Source organism: Octopus bimaculoides, chromosome 2 (assembly GCF_001194135.2).
Source record: "Octopus bimaculoides isolate UCB-OBI-ISO-001 chromosome 2, ASM119413v2, whole genome shotgun sequence".
NCBI classification, from domain to species: domain Eukaryota; kingdom Metazoa; phylum Mollusca; class Cephalopoda; order Octopoda; family Octopodidae; genus Octopus; species Octopus bimaculoides.
The window spans coordinates 127,990,184-128,001,947 of NC_068982.1; the positions used below are offsets into that span (position 1 = coordinate 127,990,184).

Here is an 11,764-nt window from a genome sequence, read left to right on the forward strand (position 1 = left end):
TTCTTAGCCAGGACTGGGCAGCCAGAGATAATATGATTTATTGTTTCTTGTCCATCTCCACATATTCTACAGTTACTTGTTATATTTCTTTTCATTATGTGTTTTTGGTAATTTCTGGTGGGGAGGCTTTGGTCTTGTGCAGCAATCAAAAATCCTTCAGTCTCTGCTTTGAGTCCTGAGCTTCTCAGCCATTGCTGGGATTTTTCTCTGTCTATTTCTTTCGCATTTAGTTTAGCCCAGTATTTACCATGTAGGGGCTTTTCTTGCCATCGTTTTATCATGGTTCATTGCTGTTCTAGTTTTAGTTTGGATTTATTATTATTATTATTATTATTATCATTATTATTTTTATTATTTGTTTGGCTTTTGCTTTGTATTTGTACAAGTTAACTCCAGGTCTCATCCACAAACCTCAAGAGACAAGAAGTTAGAAGTTCAAGTCAGCATTATAACTCGGGTACCATATTTTTTGTTTTGCACAGAGTATTGTTCGAGAGAGTGTCTAGAACAATTATTATTATTATTATTATTATTATTATTATTATTATTATTATTATTATTATTATTATTATTATCATTATTCAACTAGTAAACCATTTAACCAATTAACTGATTGATTCTTTGATTAATTGTTCAGTCAATCAGATCCTCCCAAGATACAACATAGTCTGTTTCAACCCATGAGTTCACATCAGGAATCTTGCAAACCAAATACAAAACCAAAATTTGTAGTTATTTTCATTACATTTCAATCTCTATCATTGTCACATGTCTTATCTCTGAATATAAGCATTGACCCAGACTGGTTTCTGTCTAGGAAACTTTATTTCCTAAATTCTTATTTCTATGTATATGTATATGGTGTGCTTACGTTATGTGAGATGGTTGGGTGAATCTCATGTTCCTTATTGTTGTTAATAAGAAAAGTGATGAACGCAGTGATCTGGCAGAATTGTTAGAATGCCAGGTAAACTGTTTAGCAGTATTTCATCTGTCTATACATTCTGAGTTCAAATTCTGCCAAGGTCAACTTTGCCTTTCATTGTTTTGAAGTTGATAAAATCAGTACCAGATGAGCACTGGGGCTGATGTAATTGATTTAGCCCTTGACCTTATACCAGAATTTGAAACCAATAAGAAGAGTGATGATTATTGTTGTTGTTCAGCCCTTGGTCAATTCAGTTTTGATGACCAAATGTATTCCAGCTTTGATCATCTTGTCTTTTTGTATAACAGGACCTTACATTAGCCAGTGTATTCTTCTTTATTTTAGATGTTAGGATTTTACCTGAGGGAGACTTGGCTGGCATTTCTAGCAAATCATGTATCCATATCCAAGGCACTCTTATTAACTCATAATCTGAAGTGGATTTGACAGGCATTGCTCATTTGGGACCGTGTTTTTAGGGAATTGTCACAGAGTTGGCATCATTGTGTAGTTGTTAGGCTAATAGCTAGGTTTACATAACTATGATGTCATTTGCATATGAGTTTGTATAAAGCTATATTTAAAAGTATATATATACCGGTATACTGCTTGAGAAACTACATAGTCTGGATATGTTATTATTGTAGTCTGTATGGGCTTGGCAAGTTGTGAAGAGGCTTACTCGTGAGTATTCTGTTTGTGAGAGAGGTGCTTTGTATTTTATTTATACGTAGGTAAAGAACAACAAAGTTAAAAACTCTACTATCGTTACTAATAGTTCAAGAGGTGTGTTTATGTTATGTTTTTTTTTGTTGTTGTTGAAGCCATTGTATAAGTTTTTCTGTATGGTTTGTGAGTAATGTGGTGACTTAGTGTAATGATCTGAACTTGTGAGTTTGAGAGAGGAGTCAGTGGGTCGAGAACATCAAGGATGCTCTTGCAGTTCTAATACTTCAGTTTCAGTTTGTTTTTTTTTTCACTTTTGTTTAGAATTATTAGAATTCATCACATTTTCAAGATTGTCAAAATCAGGTATCAATGTTATAAGTAGTTGATGAGAGCAATAATTTTTTGCAGTCCCTATATTTTTTGAGGGCAGTGTATATTTGTGATTTGCAGTACCCTGAGGCTTTTGAGTTTTTACATTTCCATAATGCTTTTCTGGTCTCTGCTGGAATGGAAGGAAATGGTCAAAGGAACATGTATGGTTTTCTGTTTTCTATTTCTGTTTTCTTTGTGTGGCTTCAGAAAAGTGTTTAATCAAGATGTTTTCATGCCATTAAGGTATGGGGATGTTATTTTAATGCTAAGCTGTTATAGGGATGTAGTGTTCCATTATGTTTCATTATCAGAGTTATTGATGTTGCTAATTATTTTGTATAACATTTTACTCTTTTGGGATTTATTCCGAATACAAGCATTTATCAGTTTTGAGTAATTTTCTTTTCTTTTTTTTTTTTTATTATTTTGTTAAGTCATTTGATGCAGTTTTATTTCAGTTGTGTGGTGAGTGCTGGCAGATCTTGTTTGAAGTTGTCCCTGGGTTTTATCTGGTATTAAATTCTGTATTTTGTTGATGCTTTCTTTTCATAAAGTTATATATTTATATATTTATTTGTGATTCATATTTTTTTTATGAAAAGATTTTGTTATATGAAAAGCAATGAGATGAAATATTGACAATAAAATTGTCATTTAACTGAGAAATGATAGACACCACCAAAGAGAAGCTGTTTTGAAGACTTATCTAACTGAAGCTTGCTCACAAAAATGAACACCTGTTTGATGTCAACTATCAAAACTTTAGTTAGAATCAAAAGAAGGTTAGATTAAATGGTTACAAAAATGTAGTTATAAATGCATGTACAATGTATAGACATGTGCAAAATGAAAAGCTGGCACTAGTTTTCAGCTGGCATCCTTTGAGATATGATTCTAATACCATCAAATTGTATTTTAAAAAAAACTTATATTCGCATCTAATATCTCTAAAAAATGTTTCTTTCAACAGTTTCTTGAAATCTTAGTGTTGCCACTTTTTTTTCTTTCTAAACTAAAACTTTATTGAAAAGTTATATCTTGAACAGTATCTAAAATTGATGAGTTGAGTCTAAGTTTATAGCATTGAGATTTTACTTTAACAGTGATGTGTGAGATATTAAAACACCATAAGACATGTTGCAATCCATCATGGTTTCCATTTAGTAGGAAGGACTGTTGTGTACACAGTGAATGCTACAACTCTTAGAAATGTAACTGTTCTCTCAATCATGAAAAATGTGCTTTATCAAATCACTTTATAAGTATCACTTAAGTATTAAATCACTTATAAGTCATAAGAATTACAATTTCAGTTACTTTTTTTTATTTTATATGCTCAAAAAGACCACCCAAGGTGTAATTTTAGATAGTAAACTCCAGGAATAAAACAAGATTTTTATTACCTATTTTTAGAACTGTTAAAGTAAGTACTAAAGGGGTTGCTAGGAAAAAAAATAGGTGGCATAAACTAACACTATACCCACAAATGAAGATAAAAAATGATACTACTTAATACTGTGCAAGCGTAGAAATGTTATTTTCTGTGTATACATTTTGTTGACATCCTTTCTCATAACTGTGAGTTTATGATAGTTCACTGTTGACTACATTGTTGTTATGAGATCAGACATAAATACAACCATTGTTACATCCTTGTGAAATATTTGTGGACTGTTTACATCAACGTGTTCAACTGACATAGTCATAAACTTCTAATTCACAGGTGAATGGTTGGCAACTGGGTTACATTCAACTACAAAGGAATTATTCCATCAAAGTCATTCAATCCATTCTAACACTGAAAAAATTCTTGAATTTTAAACAGCATTTGCAATATATATATATATATAACCTATATTATATACTAGCTATCTTTATTTGTTGTAATGGTATTAGTCTTTTATTGGATTCATGCTATTCCTTTATATCTATTCTCAGAGACACTTTTTTTTCCTAGCTGGAAGTAAAGATTAGATTGAGAGGAAGGAAACTTTGACTTTGCCTTTAGTTCTTTCAGAATTGATAAAACAAGTACCAGTCAAGCATCGGAATTGATGTAATTGATTATTTCCGTCCCCTAAAATTTCAGGCCTTATACCTATTATAGAAAGGATTATTAGAAATTCAATGAGCTAGCAGAACCATATATAATAACAATGTTGTTGCTGGCACTCCGTCGCTTACGACGTCGAGGGTTCCAGTTGATCCAATCAATGGAACAGCCTGCTCATGAAATTAACGTGCAAGTGGCTGAGCACTCCACAAACACGTGTACCCTTAACGTAGTTCTCTGGGATATTCAGCGTGACACAGTGTGACAAGGCTAACCCTTTGAATTACAGGCACAACAGAAACAGGAAGTAAGAGTGAGAGAAAGTTGTGGTGAAAGAGTACAGCAGGGTTCACCACCATCCCCTGCCGGAGCCTCATGGAGCTTTAGGTGTTTTCGCTCAATAAACACTCACAACGGCCGGTCTGGGAATTAAAACCGCGATCCTATGACCGCGAGTCCGCTGTCCTAACCACTGGGCCATTGCGCCTCTACAGCAGAACCATAAGCATGTAAAAAACAAAATACTTAGCAGCATTTTGTCAGTCTTTACATTTTGAGCTCAATTTCTGCCAAGATTGACTTTGTCTTTCATTCTTTCAAAGTTGAGAAAATAGGTATCAGTCAAACATTGGAGTTGATGTAATTGATTTCCCCACCCCCTCAGAAACTGTTGGTCTTGTGCCAAATTTTGAAGCCATTATTGTTAGTGAACTAGTTGACTGATTAACCAGTTAGGCAATTGATTACTCAACAAATCATTTAATCAATCAGCTGGTTTGTCAGAGTCCTTCTGTTGCTATTTGTGACCTCATCAATGACATGATCTTGTCTGTTCTGGGTCTGTTACTGCCCCAAACTGGATACATTGTGTTTTTTTCCTGATATTTATAATTTTCGGATTGTGTTTGCATGCGTGGGTTGCATAATTAGTGTGTATGTGCATACATTGCAAGCATATGTGAGCCTGCATGTCACTTCCGGCATGCGCATGTTTGCTATGTCACAGTGCAGTGCTTTAATGCTTTGTTTTGCTTCTTGAGATTTCTATTGAATTGACACTTATATATTCTCCACACATTTATCTCCATATTTATTCCCCCACCACACACACACATACACACACATCTATACATATCCATTTGTATGCATACACACACACATCTATACATATCCATTTATATGCATATATACACACACACAACCACATACACGCTCACATGTATACATGTGTATGTGTGGTGATGGGGCAGTTCATGTTAAAGGACTGGTGATGACCTTGAGATTGTTGCTATTTCTGTTCCACTTTATTTTAAGCATTCTCTTTGTATCAGATATATACATAGCCACTTCTGTTTGTCATACTTTGGGTGTATTGATAAGAGTTTTAATTCTATATTCTTTAGCATAACGCTATGGTTTTCATTTGCATGTTGACATAGTATTGATGTAGGTGACTTTTCCTCATATTCTTGTTAGTGCTCCTATATTCTCTTTGTTATGCTTCAGGTGTTTTCCCCTATATAAGTTGTGATGGAATTCTTGCAGTCACTCTCCACGCAATTCATGAATATGGTATACTGCATTACTACTTTTACAATTCATTTTAGGATTCTCTTTGCAAACTATACAATTGCTGTTACTATTGACGAGTAGTCCTATTGAAAGTTGTGTGACTGATCTCGCCAGCTTTTCAACTATTTCACACTTAAGTTTCTCTTTGTTTAGCACTTTCCTAAATTTAAGGGCTGGATCACCCTTAGTAGTAGTGTGACTGAACATTATGTCTTTACACTTGTCAATATTATACCATAGTGGAGACTCATAGCTTAGTGGTTAGGGTGCTGGACTTGTGAGATTGTGGTTTCGATTCCTGGACTAGGTAATGCATTGTATTCTTGAGCAAAAAACTTCATTTCACACTGATCCAGTCCACTCAGCTGGCTAAAAATGAGTAATCCTGTGACAGACCAGTGTGCTATCCAGGGAGGAATAGATACCCCAGAGAAACCAGGAAACTGGCCCCTATGCTCATTATGGGTTAATGTGGACTAATTAACTATTATACTATGAATCTGCTTTACCGACCTTACTTATTCCTCTTCACTTAATCCATGACTTGTTCTACTATGCAAGGCAAGTTCCATGTGTGTAATATCTTATAAAGGTTTTCTTTTTCTTGCCACCCCACCCTTTCCCTGTATACATTGATTCTGTCCTTTTTGGTAATACTCAGAGAACTGCACTCAGTAGAGAAGGTATTGTAAACACTTCACAAGGTTGTCACAAAAACTATATTTTTCATTCTTACTAAATCTATTACTAGTATGCTGATCTTCCCATTACCACATATAGCAGAGTTTCTATTAACTAAGTATTTGGTGGCTATACATTTCCATTATGTGAATGGGGGGACCTGGATTTTGCTTTGTATTGTTTCTGGCCAGGTGTCAGTGTCAAGTATGGACAGTCTATTATTTGTGTGTTTGGATAGATAATCTATGCCTCCTTGATACTTACATGAGTGGACTTAGCTATATGCTAGATGCTGTCATGGTGTTACTTTCAGGTTCATTTGCTGATGCAGAACTATAAAGTTTATGTTATCTACATATTGGCTGTACATAGTTATGGTTATAGATTTCTCTTCTAAACCATTAAGTCGTTGGTTATATATCTTGCTATATATTGTGTGCTGTGTTTTTAAAAGTGTTTCCCTTTTGTTAAAGCATGGTCAGCTGATGTGAAAGTGTTATTGTTGTATGTCCAGTGTAACAGTTTGAGACATGGAATTTATAGCTTTCAATGGTTATCTGAAGTAGGTTCTGTGATTTGTTTCTGGTTTCATATTGATGTGAAGGTAGTATGTGTTGATCTCCATGTCTACACATTGTTACTTAGTACTTGGGCTGTAGTGATACTGCTTGTGTCCTGCATAAACAAACATTCTGGTAACTTAGTGGTTCAACTTGTGAAAACACTGAATAGATTATCTTATTTGAAAACATTTAAGTGTTGACATCAGGAAGACTAACTAGCCATAGAATACTGCTTCTTCAAGAAGTCTCATCCAGCAAATGATAAAATGGGAAAAGTGGACAGTGTGTGTGTATGTGTATGTATGTGTGTGTGTGTGTGTGTGTGTGTGTGTGTGTGTGTGTGTGTGTGTGTGTGTGAGAGAGACTGATAAAAAGAATTTGTACTGTAATTTTTATTGCAAATATTGAATGTATCATCTTGCTGATAATTTTCTGGCAGCACCTTTGCATTTAAACCTGCACATTTTGTTTCTAAATATTATCAGTTGTGCTATTGTAAACATTCTACATTTCTGTTATTCTGTTCTATTTCTACATCATTATTCCTTCAACCATCTATTTATCTATACCGTGTGGTTTGGATTTGAAATACAATATTTCCATTGCCTGTCAATCATGTCAAATCTGGCTAGATGTTATTTCCAATTCTTTTCAAGTTATTTAAATATTTTACTAACTCTGATCACAACATAAAACTTTCTACTCTGGGTTTCTGATTTATATGCATATGTCTATTATCTTTAAGTCTTCCTTCCTGTCAGCTGCATCCATAACTTATTAGCATTTTGTTATTTTACTTATATACATAATATAGTTTCCATTAATGTCAACCTTTTGGTCCATTTTATGTGTATACATATATATACATACATATATATATGTATTTCATTTCTGTTTACTGTCCTGTAACATCTTGTAATATTTTAGATTGTCTAGTTTTCTCTTCTTTGTGTTTCGCAATTATAAACTTTACTTACTTTGTATTTATCATTGTTTTACAAAATTGAAATTAAAATTCAATAATTTTAATTTTCCTGAACTAAAACCTCCTGTGCATTTATTTTGTACTTGCATGAATATAAATTATAGTTTTAAAAGCTCTGCATTTTAAGTTTCTGTTATTTATATATTGTATTTTTTTATTATTTTTTCACTGTAATTTTATTATTCACTCTATTTTTATTTATTTATTTATTACTATCACTTAGTCTTCCCTTCATTCACAGTGAACTGATAGCTTTAAGATATTGATTTCTTCCAGCTGACTTTTAAAATGCTCTATAATTTAGCAGTGGTTTTACTTGAAACTTAATTTCATTGTATTTTTTCAGTGTTACCAGTTGTTGTTAGTTTTTGTTGTTTTTTTTTCTTTCTCTTTTTTACTAATGAAATTTTTAAAGATGGGATTATTATTGTGCAAAAGTATAGTGCAATTGTACGTTGTTGAAGAGAATTTTTCTGCTTCAGCAAATTTGATAATGTTTAAGAAAATTTCTTTGAAAATGGTAATAATATAATTATAATAATTCTCTATTAAATCTTTTTAACTCATGTATTTCACAATAATCAAACTTTAAACAATTTAAAATGTAAATTATACTATAAAATATATTAAAAAAAAACTTAAGTAATCCTTTTATCAACAATAAAATCTCAAAGAGCCAATATTTGTCTTTGGCTTTAGTAGTATTAAACAGACTGATCCACATTCTAAGAGGGAAGTTTAATGTTCAGTAAATAAACTGGTACCTGTTTTATCAGTTGTTAAAACAAAAGTAAACTGAGTTGAGTTGATCAGGGTACATTTCTGTAAAGGATCAATAATATGGACTCAATTGCTAGCTTTTATTACAATCCTAGCTGCCTACTTAATGCAGTTTTAGTAGAAACTTACTTAAAAGATAATTCTTGTATAATGGAGCATATTGATTATAATATGATACTATGAGCTGGTGTCTTCTACTATAGCCCTGGGCTGACCAAAGTCTTCTGAATGGATTTGCTTGATGGAAACTGAAAGAATCCCATTGTATATACACGTGCACATGTCTGTATGTGTGTGTAAGACTGTGTATATGTTTGAGTCTCCCTGTCTTACCATCATGTGATTGTTGTAAATTATCTTTCACTGGCACACAAACAATGTCATTCATTTCCTATATTTTGTGAAAGCCTATCTGGCCATGAAAAAAATATTACCTTATTTGGAAACAGCTGAAGGTTGCAACAGGAAGGGCATTTGAATGTAGAAAATCTGCCTCAGTAAACTTTGTCTGACCCATGCAAGCAGGGAAGGGTGGTCATTGAATCAGTGATGATGATAATAAGGAAAAGGAGAAGAATATCTCTTTTACTTGGTTTGGTTTGTTAAATAGTCGATGCTTATTTAGAAATAATCTATGAATGTAACTTTGTAATGTAATTTTTAGACATTTTTAAGATTACAAAATTCATTGTCTTTTTCCTGGTTGCTTTCTTTTTTTTTTATCCCTTCTTCATGTGGCTGCATCTGAGAGCTACACCAAAAATTTCTGTTCCCTATTAGATTTGGTGGGTCCTCAGGTTCATGTGTGTTTCTATCAATAGCACCAATGTAGTTGGATTTCCTTCAATAGTCAGTAAGGACTTCTGATCTTTCTTTTTAAGTTCAGAAAAAAAAAAACAGTCGAGTGATATTAAAAAAAGATCACACGACCAATACCATGTTAGGACCAGGAGAGCTGAACAAAGCTAATTGACTGTTGACAATAGCTACCTCTATGTTTAGGTATGTAGATGAGCATTTGCTTGTATGAGTGAATGCACAAATGCATGCATGAATATAGAAAGAGATAGTATGGAAAATCATAAGGAGCATAATGTTACTAATAAAAAAAAATCTTTTGTCCAGTTTAGCTATCACCACCATCACCACCACCATTTAACATCTGTTTTGCATGCTGGTATGGGTTGGATGGTTTCACAGGAGCTGGCAAGCCAGAGGACTGAGCCAGGCTCTACTGTCTACTTTGGCATGGTTATTATATTAGTTTATATTATTATATTATCATCTGCTTTTTACATTCCAAGCCTGAAATGGCTCTAATTTTTTTTCCATCTCCTTTCTTCTTCAAAAAAGGGCAAAACTTTATGCACCCACTGGTCAATAGTTCTTCTATACACACCTCTATTTTGTATAGAACTTTCAAATATTTCTACTTCAATGTATAGTATACATTTTATATGTGTGTGTGTGTGCACATATATACGTATGAATGCTTGCATATACATAAATAATTCTGTATCCTGTATTAATTTAATTCATTACTGTTTCCTATGTCTCTCTCACTCTCTATCTATCTATCTTTTGACCCACCACCATCTCATCGTCTGACAGACTTCTTTCTTGTAAACTCCTCTATGCTATTTATAGCCCAGCCAGCCAGCATGCTCTTTCTTTCTTAGTGAAAGACCTTACCCTAAATGTTGTAATTCTCCTGCTACTCGCTGCATGCGCACACACACACACACTTCTTTCATTTTCTGAACATTCTTTTACACTGATTTTGACTGATGCATACTACCACTAATTTCGTCAGGGGGACTCCAATGTCTTTATTTTCTTTTATATAAAATAATATTTTGAAAGACAAGCTTACCATAAAACACAATCTTTTTCTCATATTTCCCTATATGTCTTCTATACAACACAGTCCTGCAATGTGACCAGACTTCTGGTGAATGACTAGAAATGCTAGTAATTTAGTTCTTCAATATTCTTATCAAGGTTTATCTTTTCACATGTCACTTTTCACAACACAGAACACCGAGAAGATTTATTATCTAAAAAGCAGCATAGCATGAATTAGATGTTAGCAACACCCTGCAGTTACTTAGTTTTCTCCCAGATTATCAGTCGTTCTAGTTTTCGTTTTGGAACTAGGCTCAGTCCTAATTGGGAATAAAGAATACTGGTGATAATCCCTATTTTTAATCTTTTGTCATTTATTTGTTTCAGTTTTTGGACTGTGATCATGTTGCAGCACTGGCTTAAAAGGTTTAGTTAAACAAACAGATCCCAAACTTTTTCAGGCTGCCAACCCCTTGGTTCTAAGGTCACATTCCTTATGCCCCCCCCCCACCACCACCACTCATCATCACAGGCATAGACCATTTTCTGTAGCAAATTCAAAACAACAGTATTTCACAAATACAATTTGACCTAATTAACCCTTTATTTTGTTTGGTGTTTATTTTTACATTCATTGCCTGTTTTGGTCACCCCATTATTGCCCCATTTCTACTGTCCCCCCCCCCCCGGTGAGGCAGTACCACCCACTTTGGGAACCGCTGAGTTAAACAAATAGATCACACAATCCCAAAACTTATTTTAAAGCCTAGTATTTATCCTATTCATCTCTTTTGTTGAGCCACTATGTTGCAAAGATGTAAACAAACCAACACCAATTGTTAAACAGTGAGAGGGATGACAAGCATACACATACACACACATGACATGACACACATGCAACACCCACACTCACACATTAAATGTATTTCCACATTTTCCATCTATCAGATTCCTTCACAAAGCAATGGTCAGCCTGAGGCTGTAGTAGAAGACACTTGTCTAAAAAGCCATGCAGTGGGACTGAACCTGAAGCTACAGGATTGCGAAACATGTTTCTTAATCACACAGTCATACCCATGCCTATATAATTTAAAATCATCATCATCGTTTAACGTCCGCTTTCCATGCTAGCATGGGTTGGATGATTTGACTGAGGACTGGTAGAACCGGTTGGCAACACCAGGCTCCAATCTGATTTGGCAGAGTTTCTACAGCTGGATGCCCTTCCTAACGCCAACCACTCAGAGAGTGTAGTGGGTGCTTTTACGTGTCACCCGCACAAAGGTCAGTCAGGCGGTACTGGCAACGGCCACTCT

At 34.1% G+C, this 11,764-nt stretch overlaps 1 protein-coding gene across 1 annotated transcript in view; it reads left to right on the plus strand.

The window, feature by feature from the left end:
- LOC106874304 (ankyrin repeat and IBR domain-containing protein 1) overlaps positions 1 to 11,764 on the plus strand; it is a 304,438-nt gene that overhangs the window by 115,435 nt on the left and 177,239 nt on the right. The window lies entirely within an intron of this gene.